General features: G+C 37.8%; 1 protein-coding gene across 1 annotated transcript in view; it reads left to right on the top strand.

The window, feature by feature from the left end:
* The first annotated feature begins 205 nt into the window (after nucleotides 1-205).
* kank1a (KN motif and ankyrin repeat domains 1a) overlaps nucleotides 206-21,501 on the top strand; it is a 79,448-nt gene continuing 58,152 nt past the window's right edge. The window contains exon 1 of the mRNA XM_036598795.1: nucleotides 206-463. The gene's annotated coding sequence lies outside the window, so the exon portion shown is untranslated. The remainder of the gene's footprint in view (nucleotides 464-21,501) is intronic.

Below are 21,501 nucleotides of genomic sequence, written 5' to 3' on the forward strand. Positions count from 1 at the left end.
GCATTTTTCGAGCTGTATGTAGTATAAAGTACTGTTTGAAAATGCTCAGGTAACTGACGGCCTGGACATTTTGAGGGTCATCTGAAAGGTGGACGTAGTGGAGCACCTGAGTTTGTGCCGACTGGCACGTCATTCTGTTTGGTCAGGCTGCAGATTGACTGTGCTCAAAGCCGGCGTGGGCGCATGCGCACTGACGGGACGCTTCGCCGGCGGTGAGGCGATCAGCCAGAGCCTTCTCAGGCGAGCTGCGATGCAACAAACTGAACAAGCTGCTGCGGAGCAAAGAGATGTATACAGTCTTTTAAAAACACTTTAAGAGTAGCTAAATCTACACTCGCGATACAAAAAAGTACTTTATTTCATATTTGTGAAGTTCAGCAGTGCCAAACAGGCTACCTGGCGTGAGAAACCTGCGAAACCTGAAACGACAACTTCATGACAAGACTGCAAAACAGAAGAAGAGGTAAAGTGGTGACCTTTTTGTCGTTTTTAAACGTTGAAAATGCGTGTAGGGTCTTTTTAATTCCGCAATTATTAGACACTACTTACAGTAGCATTTATGAAGCTGAAGTTAACGTCTCATGCGAATTTCCCGTTCCACCTTAAATGGTGCAGCAGTTACATTTTGGTGCCTCAGGCGTTATAAGTACTGCTGCAACATTTAAGGTGGAACGGCACAATTCGAACAAGAAGCTGGCGACTATGAAGCCAAGTTCAGCCTCGTTTCGTGTAAGTTTAAGTCCTCAGGTTGTCCTTATCTGGTCGAGTTTAGCTTTAAGCTTTAACCGTCCTGCGCTGTTGTTAGCGCCTCGAGTTTCACAGCCTGAATTCGGTTAAAATTTAAAAATGAGGAGAGACAGAAAAACAGACTGCCAACGTCCACACTAAGATAGTTCCCGAGGCTTTCAGGTGACATTTGATAGCCAACTAATGTCAACCTAATTAGTACAGCGTGTTTTCAACCTTTCCGACCGCTGTTCTGTTCTGTTCTCCCGGTTCTCGGTTCTCTCACCCACCTGTTCTCATGTTTGTGATTATGGGCTTTGGGAACGCGGTTGACTTCTGTTGTGGACAGTTCAGGCTCTGCTGGCTAGCAGGGGATTACAATAGTGAAAGCGTGTGGTCTGCTGTTTGAGCGAGCGAGCTGGGGCTGGGCGGTATATTGACGAGTTAATATCGTGATATTTTCCGGATTTATCACGGTATCAGATAATCTTTGAGTCAAAAATATAAAATGATATAAACCTGACTGACACATTTTTATTGGATTGTTTTATTTAATTGTCTACTCTTAGAGGGGAATATCATCATTTCTTCCAACATTTTCATTTCTTGTCATAACTTTCTGTGATCAAGGTTTTAGCAGCTTTACACTCTACAGATGTCTGGTTCCTATCAGCAGCATTGTGAAGAATTCTGAATTAGGTAGTTTCTCTGCAGCTGTGCATTATATATCAAACTGTTCTGAATCACTTTGTTTATATCTTAACAGTTTCATTTTGCAGAATTTTTGAAGAATCAGTGGAGTTTCCCTTTAAAATGAGACCAAACAAAGCCTTTCAGAGTATTGTAAAAAGTAATCAATTAGCACATTTCACAAAAGAAAGCATGTAATCTATTTAGTTTTCATGGTTTTAAAGCTGCTCTTTCAAAACAGTCTGAAGCACCCAGCAAATTACATACATTGTAGTTGACTGCTAGGTGCTCGATACCATGAATAAAGGACGAAATAGGATTTAAAAAACAAAAATAAACTGCTTGTGGGCATGATATCAGCATGGTCAATAGCTATCAAATATATCACTGAAAATGCCACTTAACCTGAAAACTCATATCACGGTATAAAAGTATGATCAATTAATTGCCTAGCCCTACCAGCAAATTTTGAAAAAGTCCCCATGTGTAAGAAGAAATTTCCTAATGGATTGTTATGAAAGGCATGACTGCCAGTTGAATGCCCTGGGAATTCTTCTAAAGTCTTCTAATCCCTTGGGAGGATGTAATTTTGAGGGTTGTCCCCTCCTTGCACTAATGTCAGGAAGTTTTCACTTGTCCTCAATGCTGACCTTCAGCTAAAGAGATTTGTAAGTATGATAGAGAGTAAGAGAACATGGCTTTTCTTTGCTGCTTCTCTAAAAAAAGCTCTCTGAAGTTTTCCTCTAATACACTTGCTTCATATTTGCCACTAGTAATCTTTTTATGAAGTCAGTTTTCCATGAAGATCCTGTTGTTTTGAGACCTTGGTTAGATATGCTGTCGCGCAGTTTAGGCGAGTCCATTTTTCTGTCTTGGGCAGAAAAAAAAAACTGTAATACAGTGTGTGAGACCCTTTTGAAACAAAAGCATCATTATATGCGATGGTGAAAGGGATTGTCAGCAAGTTAGAAATATCATCGCCTGTGAAATGAGGCCTCTGTTACACACATCTGAAGCATGGGACTGTGTTCTCCCTTTTGAATGTCTTTTCTTGAATCCCTTCATCAAGGATTTCAACAGGAGGCAATTTTGTGTTGTCTTCTGCAAATTTAGCCTATTTCTCACAGTAGAACGCCTGGAAAAAGTCCACGTTCAAAGTTGCACTGGCTGTATTGAACCTGCGATGGTGCACTTTGTGAGGAAGATTAGACTGAACATTGGCTCATCCACAGAGCATCAGTTGTATGACGCTTTTGGTCTCAGTGAAGTAACACTTTTCCCATGCTGGGAATTATTTTCTGCTATCAGGGGTTTTATAGGCCCATATTATGTAAAACCATTTTTTTTCTCACTTTTTAAGAAAAAAGGAGTTTTATGCAGTATATAAACATGGTTAAAGTTTTAAAAAGTACCATCATCCATACAGTCCAGATGGAAACTAAGCCTGTTTTTCATTGACTTTGTGGGATGTCATGAAAACCAACACATTTACATATATCTCTTAGTCATGCAGCAGTTTAGCCTCACCCATTCACGTTGAAGTTATAAGGCGTGTTTCAGCCTAGACAGCTTTTTGAACAAGGCAGCAAATCAGAACAGAAAAATGAACAATTAGTGCCACATTTAAAAATACTCTCTATGAATGCAGTGATTTTTATTCAACATTTTACATACTGCACTGCACTAAATCCAGTTAAACAAGACTAATCATGCTCTCTTTGTATTGAAACATGCAGTTGGTCATTGTTCTTAAAGTACTGATGATATCCACAGTATGCTCAGAAACCCATACTGTGACATAACGTGATGTAAATTATCTCTGCTGATAAATATTGTTGTATCGCCCATTCTAGTTGTAAGGGATATAGAGAAGCTGTAAAATGGTTGTGTAAATATGAATTATGTTTTTGGTATATAAACCCACACAAACATCACAAGTGGACCTTTGCGGAAAAAAAGAAAATACATGAAAAATGTAGGATATGGGTACTTTTAAAGCACTATCTTTAGTGTAAAAGCTGTGTAAACGGCTTTCATCAAGGACATGAATAAGGAGTTGAATACCATATTAATGAAAATGAAACATCTTCCTTTGTTTAGCTTCCATAGTGCTTCTGTTTTGTGAGAAAGTGACGGAAAGAAGAACAGTGTTTAGAAGTATGATTCTGCTCAATAGTACCAGTCACTGGGTGGCCATGCTGTTAAGAGAGATGGAAGGAAAGTGGTGTGATGTGGTGGAAAGATGGAAGAAAAAAGCCTTGTGTTCCATCATAGTAACTGTACATTAAAATGGTTAATTGCTTCAGGCTGCTTGTTTGATTGTACAGCAGGATGATTAAGTCTTTGAAACCTGAGAACTGCAGATGTTCCTTTCCTTCTCAACTTCCTAGCTGAAGTTGCACATAGCACACTGCAAGGTGTTTATTAGCAACATACGTCCTTCAGGGCTGTTTTTGTGAGACCAAAATGGGCATCAGCAGTTCCTAAGTAAAGTGCAGGGCCAAAAAACATTAAGCTCATGTCAGATGCTTGGTTTACAGACAGTGTTTTCATTCTTTGTGACCACAAGCACCCGAGTAGGTTGTATGTTTGGGCTCTAGGGGACATATGGCTTGAGGCTGCCTTAAGTTATCACCTTGCTGAGAAGGCTCTGCACATGGAGATCAAAGATCAAGCCTACGGTAACGGGAACTGTCACCTCTGGCTCGCCGTCAAGCTATAAAAACCACCCTGCTGCTCGCTGTTTATCCAGGGGAAATTACTTCCACTTTGCTGCTTGGTTAGAACTGTTTGCAAATCTAATCTGCCTTCTTGCTGTCACTGCAACCCTGCTACCATGACTTTAGGGATGGATAGTCTTCCCTGTTCGGTGTAGAAGACGTATCAAGGCCCTGTTACAAAGAATTCGTTTTAAAGAGGGAGTTTTGATGTGGTTTGATATTTTTTGCAAGTGACGTCTAATTGTCGCTGTAATCTTTGAACCATGAATTTTGTTTTGTGAGATATGGCAAAAATATGGTTAACATAATTTTTTCCTGCTTGCTGGTTTGTAGTTTTTGTCATGTGCAAAAGTCAGTGTTTAGATCTAATACTACATCAATTTGATCAAATATTTAAATGATCTGATTAAATGTGTGTAATATGACCAGACATATGACCCAACACATGAATTATGTCCACATTACTAAGTCAGGATGTCTGCCTGATCTTGATCTTGAATATGTTGTTATATTGCCTTTCCCAACATGATTTTGATTGAAGTTTTGAAATGTTGGGCTGAGATTACTCATACTACAGTTGGCATTTTGATAAGTCTAACCTATGGATGCACTGATATGGAAATTCTGAGCAGATACTGATATCTGATCTTTTTCTTGAACATATATGCCGATACAGATGCTGATACATAAACCTTTACAAAATGTAGAAATTGACACTGCATGTACCTGAATAAGCATTATGGATATATATATAACATTTCTATAGTGTTACAAATGCAGTAAAATGCAGACATTTTATCACAGTAGCCCAGCGTTACCTAACCATTCTGCTATTCTGGAGTGCAACAAATATGTCATCAAATACTGGTTTGAAATATAGATTAAACAAAATGATTGTCCAGTACTGATATTTTTTTAACAGTATGATTCCAGTATAATTGTACATCCCTAGTCTACGCCTTGTCACTTACTGAGCCCATTTATTTCTGCCAGAGGTGAACATTATGTATAAACAAATCAGCTCGTGTTTGTGCTTGCTCACTGCACTATGATCTGCGGAATATGTTTGAAATCTTTTCAAGCTTCTTACTGGGACCTCACCCATTGCGTGAGAGTGGCATTAATTAGCAGTGGATAATTATGGCTCATCAGACATGAATGAAACCTGATGCTACTTCTTTTCAAGTTACTAGTCGTGCAGCACTGTTGAACACATCTGTGCATTAGTGAACCTATTAGGGTCATGCCTAGCCTTATAAACGTCTTGATGACTTGATGGACTTATTTGACCTCCTTTAGATTAAAAGAATTGTTTAACTGCCAAACCATTAAAATATTAATGTAGACAGAGATATTCATAGTTAATATGTAACCATGTTGCTTTTTTCTATATTTATTATTAAATTTTAAAAAGGACATATTATTGGAGGGTAACCTCAATTTGAAGAATTTGAGGATAGTACAGCAGATATAGTGTCACTGATTTTATTTTTTTCAGATACAGCTAATATAACCTAATAATCGTTCACAAGGAACACAACATATAGAACATTTGTTTTTTTTAGCAATTGTGTATTATGGCCAATGTTGAGTTTGGATGTAATTAACAGCTCTTAGAACTCAAACGTTCTGATAAAGGCATGAACCACTATAAAATGGCCTTTAGAATCAGATTCTCAGCTGTGGGTAAAAGCTTGTATCAAAACAGTTTCTGTTTATTCTGTGAAAATAAGAGTGTTTTTTTGTTTCATATAAACAATGTACTTCTGTATGTCATTTCACTGATGTAATTAACTAGCGGTGACTACATTCAGCGTAATCAGTAGAAAGTAAGAGCTTTTACCATGGGCTTAGAACCAGGCCAGGAAACAATTATTTGGACGATCAAAGATTTGGCAGGACTTTTAAGCAACCTGTTCATTCAGAGCTTGCTAGATTTACAAGATTATCTGTAAAATGGGTCCAAATGTTAGCAGTGCTTGATTTTAAATTATGCTTTTTTCCCAGTGTTTTTGTTGCAATTTTTTAATAAAAAAAGGAAAATTTAATAAAACATCATCAAGAACTTAAGTTACTTCAAGGTAGGTAAGCCAAATAAAACCCGACAGACCATTCAGTCAGTTCTGCTTAGTCAGATATTGAGCTATTTCAGTCTTATGTTTAATGGGGGGTTGATACACTTTTTTGGTTGGATGATTAACTAAAGGTTTAAAGGAAAAACTGTGTGTGTCTGACTCTTGCTGTTCTTGGTTGCTTAACATATCTTGAAGATGTATATACAGTCTATGATTTTACATAACAACAAACTGGTGACTCTAAAGCTAAAGAAAAGGGCTAGAGGTATGTTACATCCTCAAATTTCCAGACAGAGCTCAGGTGAAATAACCTTGTTTGCTGTTTCTTTCAAACAGACAGTAAATCTGACATCTTGGTTCAAGAGGAGTACAGTTTTTTGAAGCTTTAAGGCATTAAAAAGGTCTTTAATATGTTTATATATTGTTACTATTGTCTGAAATCAAACTTTTAGAGAATATTTTCCTGCTCTACATTACAGTAAACTACTGTGAGAGAAGACGTCATGATTGGGTTTACCAAGTCACAGACAAGCCTGCAGACGATGCTTCTTTAGTGTCATTGCTTTCACTTTTTTGGCCCATTTAATGCCAGGGCTTTATTGTTGTCTGTGCAGTTTAGTGTTTTGTTCGACTGCATAAGAATGGAAAGTTGGCATCCTCAATAATGTATTAGGTTTCACCATTTAGCCGCAGTATCATAGTTACATTGTTGAGTAAAGAATGTCTTAAGGCCAAGGTCTGCAGATGTTGGAAGTTTTTCAGTTTTTGCCAAACGGAGCCCATCAGCGTTATTTGTTATGTTCTTACACAAAACTTTATGAATTGGTGAACACAATGGCTGTCACTGAGGTGGCTGGACATGCAGTTAAAGTGAACGACCCATCTTTGTGACATCAGAGCCCACTTGCTGCGGTCATTGTGTCCAGAAAGGCTTGAGTGAAGCCCCTTTTGTCAGGAAAACAGAATTCCTGCTGCTTCTTATTTAGCTTTGAAGTCAGAGCGGTTGATTTGTATGAGTGAAGCTCCTGTCAGGGACATCTGTTGAAATGAAGGCCGGGCTTTTGTCTAATTGCCATGTCCCCTTCTCATTTTAGGAAGCTGTCACAAAGTGCACACTCTCCCCTAGCTTTGAGAGCTGATGGCATCCAGCTGCATACTCAAGACAGCTGGATGTTTGGGACATTATGAAGATTGATTTTGACTTCAAGCTTTTAAAAATAGACTTTTAGTTTGTTGTCTTGTTGCTCCAAAGTCATACAGGTTATAAGCTAGGGCTGCATTAATATCACAAGCCAAACTTCTGCCTATTTTCAGGGAGATTTGTGTCTTGTCATTTAATGTGGTGAAGAATTGTCTACTATGGCGGGAAAGGGCTGTCTAGCTGACATGCAAAATAACTTCAAACTAAAAGTCTGCACTCCCGCCAGATTCCCGCTTGACCTATGAGACCCGCCACAATATAGTATGGTGTGGGACTAATTTTCTGTGCCACAGCTGCTGAGTCCAGCAAAACACCAAAAATAACTATTCTGTGGTTTAATTCTTGCTTTGTGTTTACTGGGAATAAATGACATTACTTCACAGTGAGCCTGATGACCATGACTACCTTGTTATGTCAACAGAGAATAATGTATTTCTGAATAGACTTATTATCAAATATTGGATGTTGGTTCATCTTGACGGAACTGCATGTGCAGGAGCAGGCCAAAGCGTTTAAGTTGCAGGCAGGAGCGGGACAGATGATTCCAATTTTCTGCAGGAGCGGGATGAAATCTTGCGGGAGCAGATGGGAACGGGACAGAGAAAAAACAGTCCCGTGCAGACCTGCTTCAAGTTATTATTTTTGTGACTTGTAGTGTTAGGTGATTTTTAAAAGAGGGCTATGACTAAAACGGACTCCTGGGAAATTAAGTGGTATGTGCTGGCAAATACTTGAGGATATCTGGCTTTCTAGCTTCTAGATGCTTAAAAGAAAATTGCTGAATACCTTATAAACATGTGATACTGTGAACTTCACACTCATTTTTGTAATCCAACAACTATGTCTTGCTCTAAAAGACTTGTAATAGCAGAGTGGGGAACTGTGTTTATTAAATAGATTAAAACTGGTGCACAGAAGTTTGTACAGATGGGCCTGTGAATAGTCAATCAGGGTTTTAAATCATTTTTGCAGTATCGACCTTCACAATACTGATATTGCAGTCTGCAATACACAAATGAGCTTCTTACCAATGAATTATGTTACACGTTGATTTTGAATATCAGTCATATCATACTAATATAAACAGATAAACAAAGCTTAGAAAAAATTAGCACATGTTTAGATTTGACCTAATATTTCAAACCAGTATTTGATGTATTTTTTATACTCTGCAAGAGCAGAATGTTTAAGCAATGCAGGATTACTGTGCAGAAATGTATGCATTTCATTCATTTTACTGCAGTTGTAATTGTACAGAAATAAATGCTGTCTCTTTCGTATTTATCTAGGTGGATCTAGTCCCAACTTCTGCATTCTATAAAAATATCAGTATCATCAGACGTGTACATGAAAATTATCGGATATTGGCATCAGCCTACAATTTAAATGACCTCTACAATGTGTGTGTTTTATTGTGTGCGTTGAGCATCCTGACCAATCACAGATGAATAAATTGAGGCGTTCATATCAAATGTAAATAATCATGGTTAAAATAATGCATCAAGAATCTGTTTTGTTTTAGTACATTGCAGTTGTAATATGTATCAATATAAATGCAATAAGGTTATGTTACCTATATCCTGCAGATGTTATCTACATATTCAGATGAACATCCTCTCTCTTCAACATATTCTCATTGATAGGCTTTTATAGTTATGATATAACCTCAGATTCCTTTCTGAAACTCTTCTTTGCCATGACCAAGCGGTCTTTGCTTTGCATTTGAGGGACGACACGTCTAAACATGAAGATATAATTCAAGTGAAAAGTACCTTCCATCAGCTGCTGGGGTTACCCTGCATAAGAAAACTCTCACGTGGCAAATTTTTCTGACCTCTCACAGAGGCCTTTTTGTTTTTATGATGTTAAGCCTTTTCTTCCATGGTCACCGTTTTTGCAAGCTTAATTCCGTGCCTTTCATGCTTGAAAAGATGGGCGGGAAAGCCCAGTTTTCTGAACAAAATAGCTAACCTGTTGTGACAGCTTGATATTGTTTAGTGTCTACAAAAGCTACTGTACATCTTAGGTGTGTACTTTGTCAGTTTTAACTTGTCTACTGCAGATAAAGGCATGTTTGCATAACTACCTTTTATAATTGCTGATGATTCCTGGTTTGAATAATGTGTTCATGCTTATCACTCAAATGTTTCACATATTTAATGCTCTAGGGATTGTTCCTAAACATTACATTAAGAAAAGTAAATGTTTTTTCAAATGAAATGCCTTATTACAAAACTTACATATAAAGAAAAGGAATTCATCTTTGATTCTGGTGGTTTTTAGTTTGTAAACCAAATGAGAAACCATGAGAAAAGGACATGTTACAGCAGTAAAATGTAAAGGCTGATGGATCCATACTGTTAATGAGATCTGAGAACATAACTCTCTGTAGGAGTGGATGAATGACGCCCCTTCTGTTTTCAGACATCTATACCGTTCCCATGCAGCGTGATTCACAGCAGGCACTGTGGATTTGGGCCTGTGCCACTAGAGGTACTGCGCAGAACTCGTTCAAATGTGCTGCTTTTGAACCTTGCTCTGAAAAGATTGCCCCGGGAAGCACAAGGAACTTCTTGCTTGACGAGGCCTGCCATAATTGAGTGTTTTGATAGCCCTTTATGGTGGAGTGCTCTGAAGACATGAGATGGTGAGCAAGAGACTGCAACCAAGCAGGGAACCCAGTGAGTTGTTAACCTCAAAAGTGGTGCTTTTTGTACCACGATTCTTGCCTCCTATTGAAGATTTGAATAGAGTTGAGAAAAACAGTCAAAGGAGAAATCCTCCCCAGCAGTCATTTAAGTTCACCAGGGAATGGAATGCACTTGGGGTGTAAATAGAGTTGGTGCACTTCAGCGTTCAAATTTTGGGCAGGAACAGGCAGGTCCAAAAATAAATATTTCTCAAAAAAGAGATAAACTAAATCCTGTGGTGTGAGGAAGAAGCCATTCAGTTAAAGCTTTTTAGGGTGTGTTCAGTTTCGTGCAGCCAGTCGTGCAAGGCAGCAGAGCTACAAGCATAATAATTTCTTCTAAATTAAGTAAATTATATGTAATGCTGCTTTCATTATGATTGTGAGTCTGTGAGTGCAAAGAAAAATCACTGCCTAAAGTTGCTTGGTTTTCAGCACTGCGTTATTATAAAACAACTTTTCATGAACTTGGGAGAAACTTGGCACTCTGTTGTTCTATGTTTTTGTAATTATTTTACAGATGAAAGAGTTATAACATTTCTGGAAAGATGGTTAGCTTTCATGTTTTAAAGAGGAAAAATGTTCAAAAGGGGCTAGAAGAGTGAGCAGGATAGCCTATCCTTTTGATACTTACCTTAAGTGCTTTAATTAAACATAGTTCGAAATTACTTGATCAGTTTCTTACTGTCGGAGAGCAGAAAGAGATTTTAAAATATGCAGTATCATCATGCAAGCTATCAACTAATCGTTGCAAATTCAAAAAGCATACATTTTAATTGATTTTTAATCAAATAATCAAGTTTAATTGAGTTACCTTAGTTTAGAGAGCCCTAGTTTAAAGGCAGGCACACTGTAAGTGCTGTGGGAAGCTAGGTTTATTTGAATGACTTAACCCAGTAGCCACCAGCCTCCTCAGGTTTCACTTGGTTCTGCCTCCTACACCCAGCTGGCCTGTTCAAATTACCCCAGTACTATTAGCTCTATGTCGGCTGGCCTCAGACTCGACGTCCCTTTGGGTATACCATGTTTATACCATGCTAAACAGTAGAATCCGGGTTAAGTAGTAATACTTAGTCTAAGTAGAGTTAGGTCCAGGACTCTCTACTCTTTGCATTGCATTTCATCCTAAAACAAAAATGTGAACCAACCTTCCTTTCTTTTCCGCATTGTTACTATAAAGAGTTTCAGTATTGTTCCATTTGAACTCCTCATGCTCCGTATGAACATAAATAATCGTCTTGGGGGAACATGTAAAAGTAGCTCTCAACAGGTTTATGCTACTGTTTTGTACACATTGGTCACATTTTTAAATCAACTTGGGTTTGACAAACCTCAAACTGAAGGTTCATTTTTCTTAAATGATCTCTTTGCACTGCGCTAAAGCAGTTAATTGTTTCCTCTTGCTACCCTTGATTACACTTGTTTTGCTCTTTGAACCATTTATTTTCTAGTAAGTAGAGGCTTGCCTCTATTCAATAGAGTATTACCACTGGTTGTGGTAATACTTGGAACACATGGTTTGTAGTATTATACCCTTCAGATGTCTGAGAAATAGTCTCCAATTAAACACTGAGGGGTTGAAGAAATTGAAAGATTCAGCATGGATTCATACCACTGTCTGAGGTTTAACACCACACTTCTGCCCTAACAGTCTGAAACTCTTAACTTTCAGCCCTGTCATCTCCAGATGTTGTGGCCAAGCTTCTAATTTGTTGGTGGACATGGCAATCATCATGAGGGTTAGAGTTATCTTTTGAAATACAGCTGAAAGACATGGTGGTGTGTCAAATGCTATAGTGGATTATTTTAATGCAATATGTAGAACCAAAAGCCGAGGAAGACAACGTTAAAGACTTAGTCTCATATGAAGCAAATGAAAGCTTTATGCCTGTTTACAAATTACTTCACTGATACAGAGAGAAGTCTAGGAGGTAGCCTAGCTAATAATACAGCCACATTCAACCTCAGATTTCTTAGTCATGTCCTTGACAACACATCCTAGGCAGCACACTCATGTTAAGGCAGTTGTTTAGCAAAGTAACATTATATGTAATTGCAAATCTGAGCAAACATTTCACAGTTCATAGCCCTATTTAAACCTATTGGCTGCATTGATGGCCTGTATATTTTCTTCCTCTCTTCCTGACTGAACATAAAAAAAATACTCAGAAAGGTTTAAGTATTTGGATACTGGCATCTGGAATGGTTAACAGACTACTCAAGTACTTGTGCACAGCTCTGTTTTCAAGTTTGAGCAAGTCTATCCGATGGGTTAGAGAGCTGAAGCCCTAACAAAAGGTAACAAACTGAACCTACCCCTTTTCAGGGTACCTCTTCATTACGAGGTAGGAGGCTGGGTGTTTACCTGATGGCTCATAGCTAGTCAGATACTATTGAACTTATTGTAGTCTGTCAGGACTTTAGTCCTTAGCTACATGGAAAATGTACAGCGAAGCCTAGCTTTCTACTAAAGCCTATAATGCGCTTCTCATGTTTCTGTTTTTACAAATAAAGACAGGTATGTCTCTGTAAAAGAGTTTCCATGCTGATAACGCCTCCTGTTGTGCTGTTTTGGCGCTTTCTGCTCTGAGAGAGAACAGACGTTAATATGTGTTTACTGGAAAAAGATCACCTTTTTGTGCCCTTATTTAAAGCGGCCCACAGGAGACGTGTACCTGCATTCAGTGTAGTTTGTTTATTGAAATTAGCGTGCATTGTGACATTCTCAGCTGGACTGACGAAAGCTTTCTCTACAGGGTTTTCACCATCTTGCTCTTAGTGGTAACATAAGGTTTCCAAGACTATTTTGATTGGTGTACTGACAGCTTCTAGGTAACATGCAAACATGTGCTCTTCTCAGGCTGTGCTGCTGTCCAAATTCTATTGAGTGTGTTATTATCTATGGGTGTTATTCAAATCTCTACTCACCTGACCTTGTCTCTGCTATGTAAATAGCAGGTATGGAATGCTCTTTGAAAGAGCACTAGGGTTTTTTTCCGCCTTAAGCAGTGTATAAACCTAGGCTGTCTCCTTTAAGGAGCCAAGTTAACTAATCAATTGTAGCATTATTGGTTGATAAAGACTCTGCCAGTTAAGTAATTCCATCTATTTACTTCTCTATTCATATTTACCTTCTTTGCTTTGTTTAATTAGTGAATAGTTCAAACTGTAGATATTTCTGCAAATGAAAGTTTGGACTATGTAGCTAGTGAATCTCCATGCAAGTTTAGGTGTTGTTCTGCTGTGCGTAAAACATTGTCTTGCTGAGCCATTATGAAGGAGGAGGAGACAGTTCACTGGTTGAAATATAAATGTGATAGCTCGAACACTCGTAACATGGCGGTCGATTACGAATAGTTCCACACTTCAATAAAAGCAGCTAGTCACCTGGCATTGGAAGCTGGAAGTGGGAAAAGCTCTCTTGTGGAGACATGTGCTTGTGTTGTAACCAGAATAACCAGAAAAATACATGCATTATGCATTATATATTATTAAATAAGCATTAATTAAGCCAATCACCACAAACAATATATGTGATTTTTGTCAGATTTTACCGCTCATTTCAAATATGTTTTGAAATGTTAATCTGTCTAACTGTTTTAGGTTCTTCCCGTTATATTTTATGACTGGAAACAACTTTCCGGGGGCATTGTAAGAGGGTAGACTTTCCTGTAAAGCTGTACTTTGAAAGTGTACTAAAAACATTCTCAGTAACATATAGTGAAATGAAACTTCCATCTAAGGCACAAACGTCAGTGTTTTCCAATGATTTATTTATTCATTAGCCTTTTTTGGAAGGATGACATTTGGTCAAAAATCAGGTTAACTTAGTTGGGGGGCAGTTCTAGTACTGGCATAACAGAAGAAAAGCAGAGCTTATTTTTAAGGAACTGCTCTGAGACCCCACATCACCATCTTTCTTTTTTTTGTGTGTTGCTTGTTTGTGTCTTTATAGACAAAGAAGTGATTAGGTCAGCCCTTTTAGGCTGGAGCTCAGCTGATACTGTGGACATTGTGTTGGTTCTCGTGGAAGACAGTGCTTGGTCTGTTTACAGCTGTGCTCTCAGGGACCACAGTGTGATGGCTTAATTAAAAATTCCTCAACCTTGAGTTTTTGGCAGGGGGACCTTCTTTGCAGACACAGATGAGTGACGAATTCTGGCAGATACTTCTTTTGAGGACTATTTTTTGACCAATCCTCAAAAGAAGTGCTTTGCAGAATTCATGTGCTGACAAGACAATAACACTTAAAAGTGATGTAATCTGACCTTTTTAGTATGCTGTTAAAGACCTTTTCAATATTTATCGTATATTACAACAGGATAAATTAAATGTTTTTCACCATATTTTGTTATTAGGAATTTAATAGTGTTAAAAGTAGCTGTAAAGTCACAAAAAAGCAGGATATAGCTTTTAGATCATTCATGTCATTCGCTCATCATCATTATTAGTATCCTCAATGGTAATGAAGTAAATAGCCTCACACCTATATTTACTGTTCATCACTTTAGGAGGCATAATTTGTTGTTAATCAGATAACAAGCTAAGAACACTGAATGAATTTAGGGGACCTGGCACCAGTAAGCAAAAGAGCAAGCTAATTACTTCATCTTGCATTCATGTAGCTTCTCTTGCTTCATGTTCATGCACAAATATCTACAAGCTCCAAATTAGTTCTCACAATCCATCTCTAATTTCAACAAATTTGTGCTGAACACCCAAAACCTGACCCTACTCCAGCTCCACCAACCCAAAACACTCGTCTGCATTCCCGTGGTAAATAGGGGGTCTTACCAGTCAGCTTTGTGCTTTCGGTGAACAATGCAGCTCCTAATTTGATGAGTGCTCATTGATTCGTTAAGCCTCGCATGCTGTTACTCAACTCATTCCCAGGCATTCCTTGGGTGTCAAGGTCATACACTGAGCCCTGTTCCACAGGAGTAGTCCACTCAGGGTGCCGTGTATAAAGGACATGGCCTGCGTGTAGAGAAACAAGACTGTCTGACTTCTCTCATTTTTATGAGAGCAGGCCAATTTAGATTAATGAGGAGGCTGGATTCCCAGTTTGAGTATTGGTTCTTCATGCTCTTTGGGAGTTTTTGTGCTGGTCACCTTGCTTGCTCATCAAAACTCTAGATTTTTGTGAAACTAGTTTCTCTGTGAATGTCTGTTGTAAATAAGCACTATACAATAAAATAAAATGGAATGAAATGAACAGAATTTAATAAAATTTATTTAATTGGCCCAAAGCATTGACAAAGGTTTCTGATTTTGCACAAATCCCAAAAGAGCAACATGCTAATGATTTTGTAATACTCAAATACTGATCCATATTCAGTCTCAGGCAAAAGTATGAACATGCCTGTTCAAATGACGTTTTGTTGATTTTTATACGTGAAAATAATTTAACACATCCTTTGCAGAGAACACAGTCAATATTTATAAACATTCGCACACAGAAGATGAAGAGGATGAAGTAATGGATCCATTGAGTAGTAGCAGCAGGGAAGTTATCATTTATATTTTCATTTTTCCAGCCAATGTGACTCAAATGCAGCCCATTCTGCTAAAAAAACCAAGTTAAACACAAATTTACAGGTGAAACTCCACAAAGCAGAGCTCTGTCTGTGATGGAGTTTGAGGCCCTCCTTCAGCTCAGATCTCCAAGCATTAAAAGGAGTGAACAAGTCATGATTGCTCTGATGCGTAAGATGGCTTTATTATTAATGTGTACTTTTTTTGTGTAAAACTCAGACTCTGTGAAGGCTTTTTTGATCCCTTTTGGTGCAGATGGAAACTGCCGTAGATAAATAATGAAAATTTGGGATGCATCGATACTGATACTGGTATCGGCTATCTGTCTGATACCATGCTCATTTATTCATACTCATATTTGTGAAAAAATGTACTGATACCAACATCCAATACCACCTGATACCATGAGATGTAAGCCTAGTGTGTGCTGCTGATGCTAATGAACAGTTAACTCAAGCTAGCAGTGAACGAGGGGCTACATAAACAGCGAAGTGTTGCTGACACCATGGCAATCAGAGGCAAAGTTGTGGTCATTTTAAACATTCTGCCTTGGCAGTTTCCCACCAGGCATACACAATCTGATTTTGGCCTGTTGTAAAGCACACACACAATCACAAACACTTCCCCTACATGTGTGAACACATGAAGGCTAACAAAACGAAAGCCGAAGAGACATTTGCAGGACTTAAGTCCGTACAAGCAGACTTTACTCTGTTTGACTGAACGGAACTGCATGGTATAAATGTTCATATGTATAAATGTTCATATGTTGACTTATTGAACTGTCTTTGTAAATTAGATTGTAGAGAGACTGTTTTCTACCGATGGTCATCACTGCCTTGCTATAGTTTCAGGCAACAATGTGCCACTAGTTACTAAAGCTGCTGTCGCACAGTTTCTCAGCATTTTTGCTCAGTACTTGGATGTGCACCAAGTTGTTTTGATTGAAAGAATGAACTGGAAATTGTCCACAGAGACAGCTATCTGTGGGGTTGTGGTTCACATGTAGTGTGAGCACCCATGTTCCAGCATGTTAATTAGACTAAGCGTTTTCGCACAGTGTGAGCAGATAAACTGTAGGCTTTTTCTGTACATGATGGTTTGTTTAAACATAGAGTTAATTACTGAAGAATGAGGTTGCTAAAATTGCACAGTGTATACCTGGCTGTAGAGGACATTCAACTACAGCTCAACCAGCCAGTCAGAAGACTCCAACAAGATGTAAAATTCCACAAGAAAGCTCTGATGCCCTAGCATTGGATGTGAATGCTTGATCAAAGGTAACTAATATAAGGTTTATAAAATTTATAAAAAAAAATAAAAGATTTTAACGATTTAACTGTTCAGGGACACTGCACTTATTTACATTAAAAGCTACACTTACAACTACTTAATTTTAAGTAGGTTTCTCATTATGGAATCGGTAGTGGTATTGCAAGTTCCAAAAAGCATGTACTCCTACTCAGTCTGAAAAAAATAGTATTGTTTCCATTCAATTTTGTGCTAATTTATTAATTTTTCGAAATTGCTTATTGACCCAGCCGTACATATAAGTGCTTTTTTTACTGTAAAAACTATGGTAGAGAGAATTGCAGTGATGAAATTCCTAAGTCTATAGACCGAATGTGTCTACTTTAAAAATCTGCATTATAATTTGTCGAGGCAGTGATGACTTGTTGACTCTTTTGCACCATTAAACATACATGCACAATCAATCAGCAAAAATAATCTGGTTGGCTAAGACTGTTCACATCCTGACTATAAAGTCACTCAATCCTGCTCTGGGATATACCCCCACCATCCCCTTCCACATACATTTCAGTCACTAATGTGTACTTGCTAACATGTCCGTGGTCAGATTTTTCCTATGGGATCCTCTGTACTCAGGTCTCATGTAATTTGAGGGCTGGATCAAATGTGTGTTTCCCACTTTGATGTGTGGGAATGGTGACTTCCAGGTCACAATGCCAATGACTGTCTGCTCCTCATAGCTCTGTTATTACAGCTCATTGCTTCCTGCTGAGAGGAGTTCCTCAGTGCTGTTCCCCACTCCCTAAACAATACAGTGCATTATCTGCATGAGGACACACCAATAATATCATACCCTAATGACCTCCTGACCCCTTCTGCCACTGGCAAGAAAAGCACAAATGCAAACTGACTGTGTTGAAAGATTAGCCCACATTTGCTTTTGTAATTGATGGAGTCAATAAAATGGAAAGTGCTGGTTAAGTTAAAGTCTTTATGTAAATTATTACCTGAGCAAAGCCATTCATGGAACATTATCACTGAAGTTTTTTGCTGTTGTGGTCCAACAAGCAGCTAAAAGTTAGTGCTTGTTGTAATGATGTGCTGAAAGTTATGCTCTTGTCTGAAACCCAAATTTGGGACACACTGGCCTAAAACATCTGACTACAGATAAAATCATGTATTTTCAGTAGCAATGCACAATGGTATCAAAAACATATTCCACACATAATCCATATGAATGCAGTCCCAATTTTCATATTTTACAAATGTTTTGGTACAGGCATCGGCAGATATTTATACCAATTTTTTTTAAATATTCGCATCGGTTATTTGATTATTTGATGCCTCTGTGTGAATAGGTTCCTATGGCTGATGTTTTCAGTGTTGATCTGCTGCTGCTCAGACTGTTTAAACATATCTGCACTGATCAGCACAGGAAAGTGAAAGAAACAAACAGCGTTTTTAATCATTAATCCTCATTTTCATTAACATTTGAAATATGGAAACTGCATTAACATTAACATAAAATCTGTCCTATTTAAGTAAAATATGCTAATTATTTTTTAAAAAGCTGCAGTAAAATCACTTCAATTGACAAGTTTTGGGTTTTTTTTTGTTTACCTTTTTTTAAATTTTCACGTATTTTCATATTAAGTTTAATGTGTAATATGATTTTGGCTAATAGTTACATTAAAAGGCTGCCTTAAAAACGTATTTATGGTATGTGAATAACGTTCTGAACTGATACCTCTTGGACTACTGTTTTGAAATTACCCTTTTATAGTGTTGTACTTGTTATATGTTACTGTCATATTTCAAATAGGTCTAACTAGGGATGCATCGATAACAGTTTTTTCAGACAGAGTGTGAGTACATGTTAAGTACTTCCTGATACCGAGTCAGATACATAACAAGTAACCTAGCTACTTAGAATGAAGTAGTTGTTAGTGTAAATTAGTGCAATGTACCGTAACTGTTAAATTATTAAAATCTAGTTGATTTTAAATGATTTGCATTAGCTAGCTATGCTACACTAGTTACCTTGCAGTGGAGAAGAGCGGGTTTTGTTCCATGTCAGAGAAGCGCGTCTGTACAGCTAAAGTATGTTTCATAGTTTTGATCCCCGCTCATGATCTGTCTCTTTCAACAACAGTCTCTGTAGCACAGTGAAAGCAGGAATCACATACTAGGCTAATGCATCTGAGGAGCTCACTCGTGGAGTTTAACGTCTTGTTGGTGTCTTTTGAATGGCTGGTTGAGCTGTAGTTGAATGTCCTCCAAAGCCAGTTACACAGTGTATGATTTTAGAAATCTTGGGTCTTAGTGACAACTCAAACTGTACGTTTGAACAGACCATTGCGTACGACCAAAGCCTATAATTTATATGCTCATACATTGTATGAAAACGATTGACCTACGACATGAGAAACAGCCACTAAAGACACATCTGTCTGTATCTGTCTATATAATTTTCTATTATGCTATTTCATTCAAAACAACACACTGCACCCCTGAGTGCAGAGCAAAAATGCTGAGAAACTGTGCTACAGCAGCTATGCTAACTCATGCCACACTGTGCCCTGATACTAAAATCAGGCAGTGATGTACATGGTTGGACAATACACTCTCTCTGCAGCTTGTTTTACAAACACAGTTTTAAAAAATTACTGTATTAATGTTCATATCTTGCAGTTCTATTCGGTCACATACAGAATTTGGTAGCAAGTGTTGATTTCCCCTCCTTTCTTTTGCTAGCCTAAGTATCTCCATTCATATTGGGGTAGTGTTTGTGTGTGTTTTAAAACAAGCTAAAATCGGACAGTGTATGCCTGGCAAGATCATTAATAGCATTATCAATGTATCACTAAGTCTAACGTGAAGTAGCCTACTCCTTTATGTCAGTTCTGAAAGTAGCTGTTTGTCTGTTTTCATTTTCCACTTTAAGTAATTCCACAATGAAGACATTTAAATCAATGATCAACTTCTGAAAATATGCCTCACTGCTGGAAGCTGTGGATAATGCCTATGTTGCTCCTACAGCAGTGTCAAAAATACAACACAGTGAGGTAAATAGCTTTAAGAAAGTATTGGGATTTAATCAGGCTTAACATATAGTTAATACTGGTCCATCCCTAGCATGTAAATGAGCTCTGAGGGAGTTCTGAGGGATTCTAAGGGATTCTGAAAGAACACTTTTGATGTAAAATTCTGTCACATCTCTTTACATCATGGTGCTCTCTTGTTAGCTTCTTGGCAGTGCATGTAATGGAGAATAATACCTGTGGAAAGTTTTTAGACCCTGTCCCTGTGATTTTTCATACTCACTGAGTTCTTTTGTCTCCCTCCCTTCACCTCTGAGTAATCCCCTCTTGATGTACCACTCACTGGCGAAATGTCTCTCCAAAACATTCACACTAAATATTTTGTTTACTAAGATATATTTTACCTTGCATAGTTGTTTATGTTGCAGGCCATTGTCCAGTGTTGTTTGGCAGGCATTTTAGCAATCCCCCAGAAGAAGAGAGCACTGTCAGGACAGATTAAAGTCAGAAGCTGAAAGTATGACAGCGTGTTATCATCATCAATATAAGTTAATGCACTTTTCTGAGCATATCATACATATCAGGACTTTCAGAACATCAACACTCTTAAAAAATAAAGGTGCCAAATATGAGTTCTTTGGAGCAATGCCATAGAAAAACACTTTTGGTTCTTTCCTTATAGAACCGTATAAATGAGGTTTGTGAGTATGAAGTGCCTTTTTAAACTTGCACGTAACATACATGTTCTATACCAATACCGTATGTCTAAATCAATGTCTATTTAAGCTGTCTAAGATTCCGCTTTATTGGCAGAACTTTGCGAGTTGGCATAATGTTGGCAGTCCAGGAAAGGATTATTGGCCATGCTCGAGTGGATGTAGTTGGGGCTGTTGCAACATATATGTGATGGTACGGATGCAGCAATGGGGATTGTGGGCAGATAAACATTTCTTAAATGTAGAAACAGTAGTACATCTACCTGGACTAGCTATAAGGAGAGAAATAACATTTTTTTCTGCAGGGTAACAAGTGGAGTAAAATTAATAAAAATACAGACATTTTACCGAAGTAGCTAGGGCTGAATGATATGGGGAAATTATGTAATTGCGAATGTGCTGCATAATATTGCGATTATGTCGTTTTTAGTTTTATTAAAAGGCTACAATGAATAAAAATATAAATTATCACATAAGCTTAAGAATAACATCAAATGTTTGTTTTTTCCACATCAAGTGCACACTAAACAATCACTGTTTTTAACACTTTTTTTTTCTCCATTTCATAATTATCTGAACATAGTAGTCTTAAGTATGCCTCCATTGTCTTCCTCTCCAAATCACTTGTGACTATGAAAGTGAAACAGCTTTCATACAGTTTTGGATACTCAGTGAATTAAGAATTAATAGAGAGATTGTTTGACATTGCTGAATGAAAATGTAATTCTGGCAAATCAAAAACGTAATCCTAAAGTAACTGAATAACTACAACATGTTCTTTTTTAAGTACAATGACATTACTTCTGTAATCAATCCTGATTGCATACAGATTGATACTACAAAAAATGATCGAGTTA

This window comes from Colossoma macropomum, unplaced genomic scaffold (genome assembly GCF_904425465.1).
Source record: "Colossoma macropomum unplaced genomic scaffold, Colossoma_macropomum, whole genome shotgun sequence".
Classification (NCBI taxonomy): Eukaryota; Metazoa; Chordata; class Actinopteri; order Characiformes; family Serrasalmidae; genus Colossoma; species Colossoma macropomum.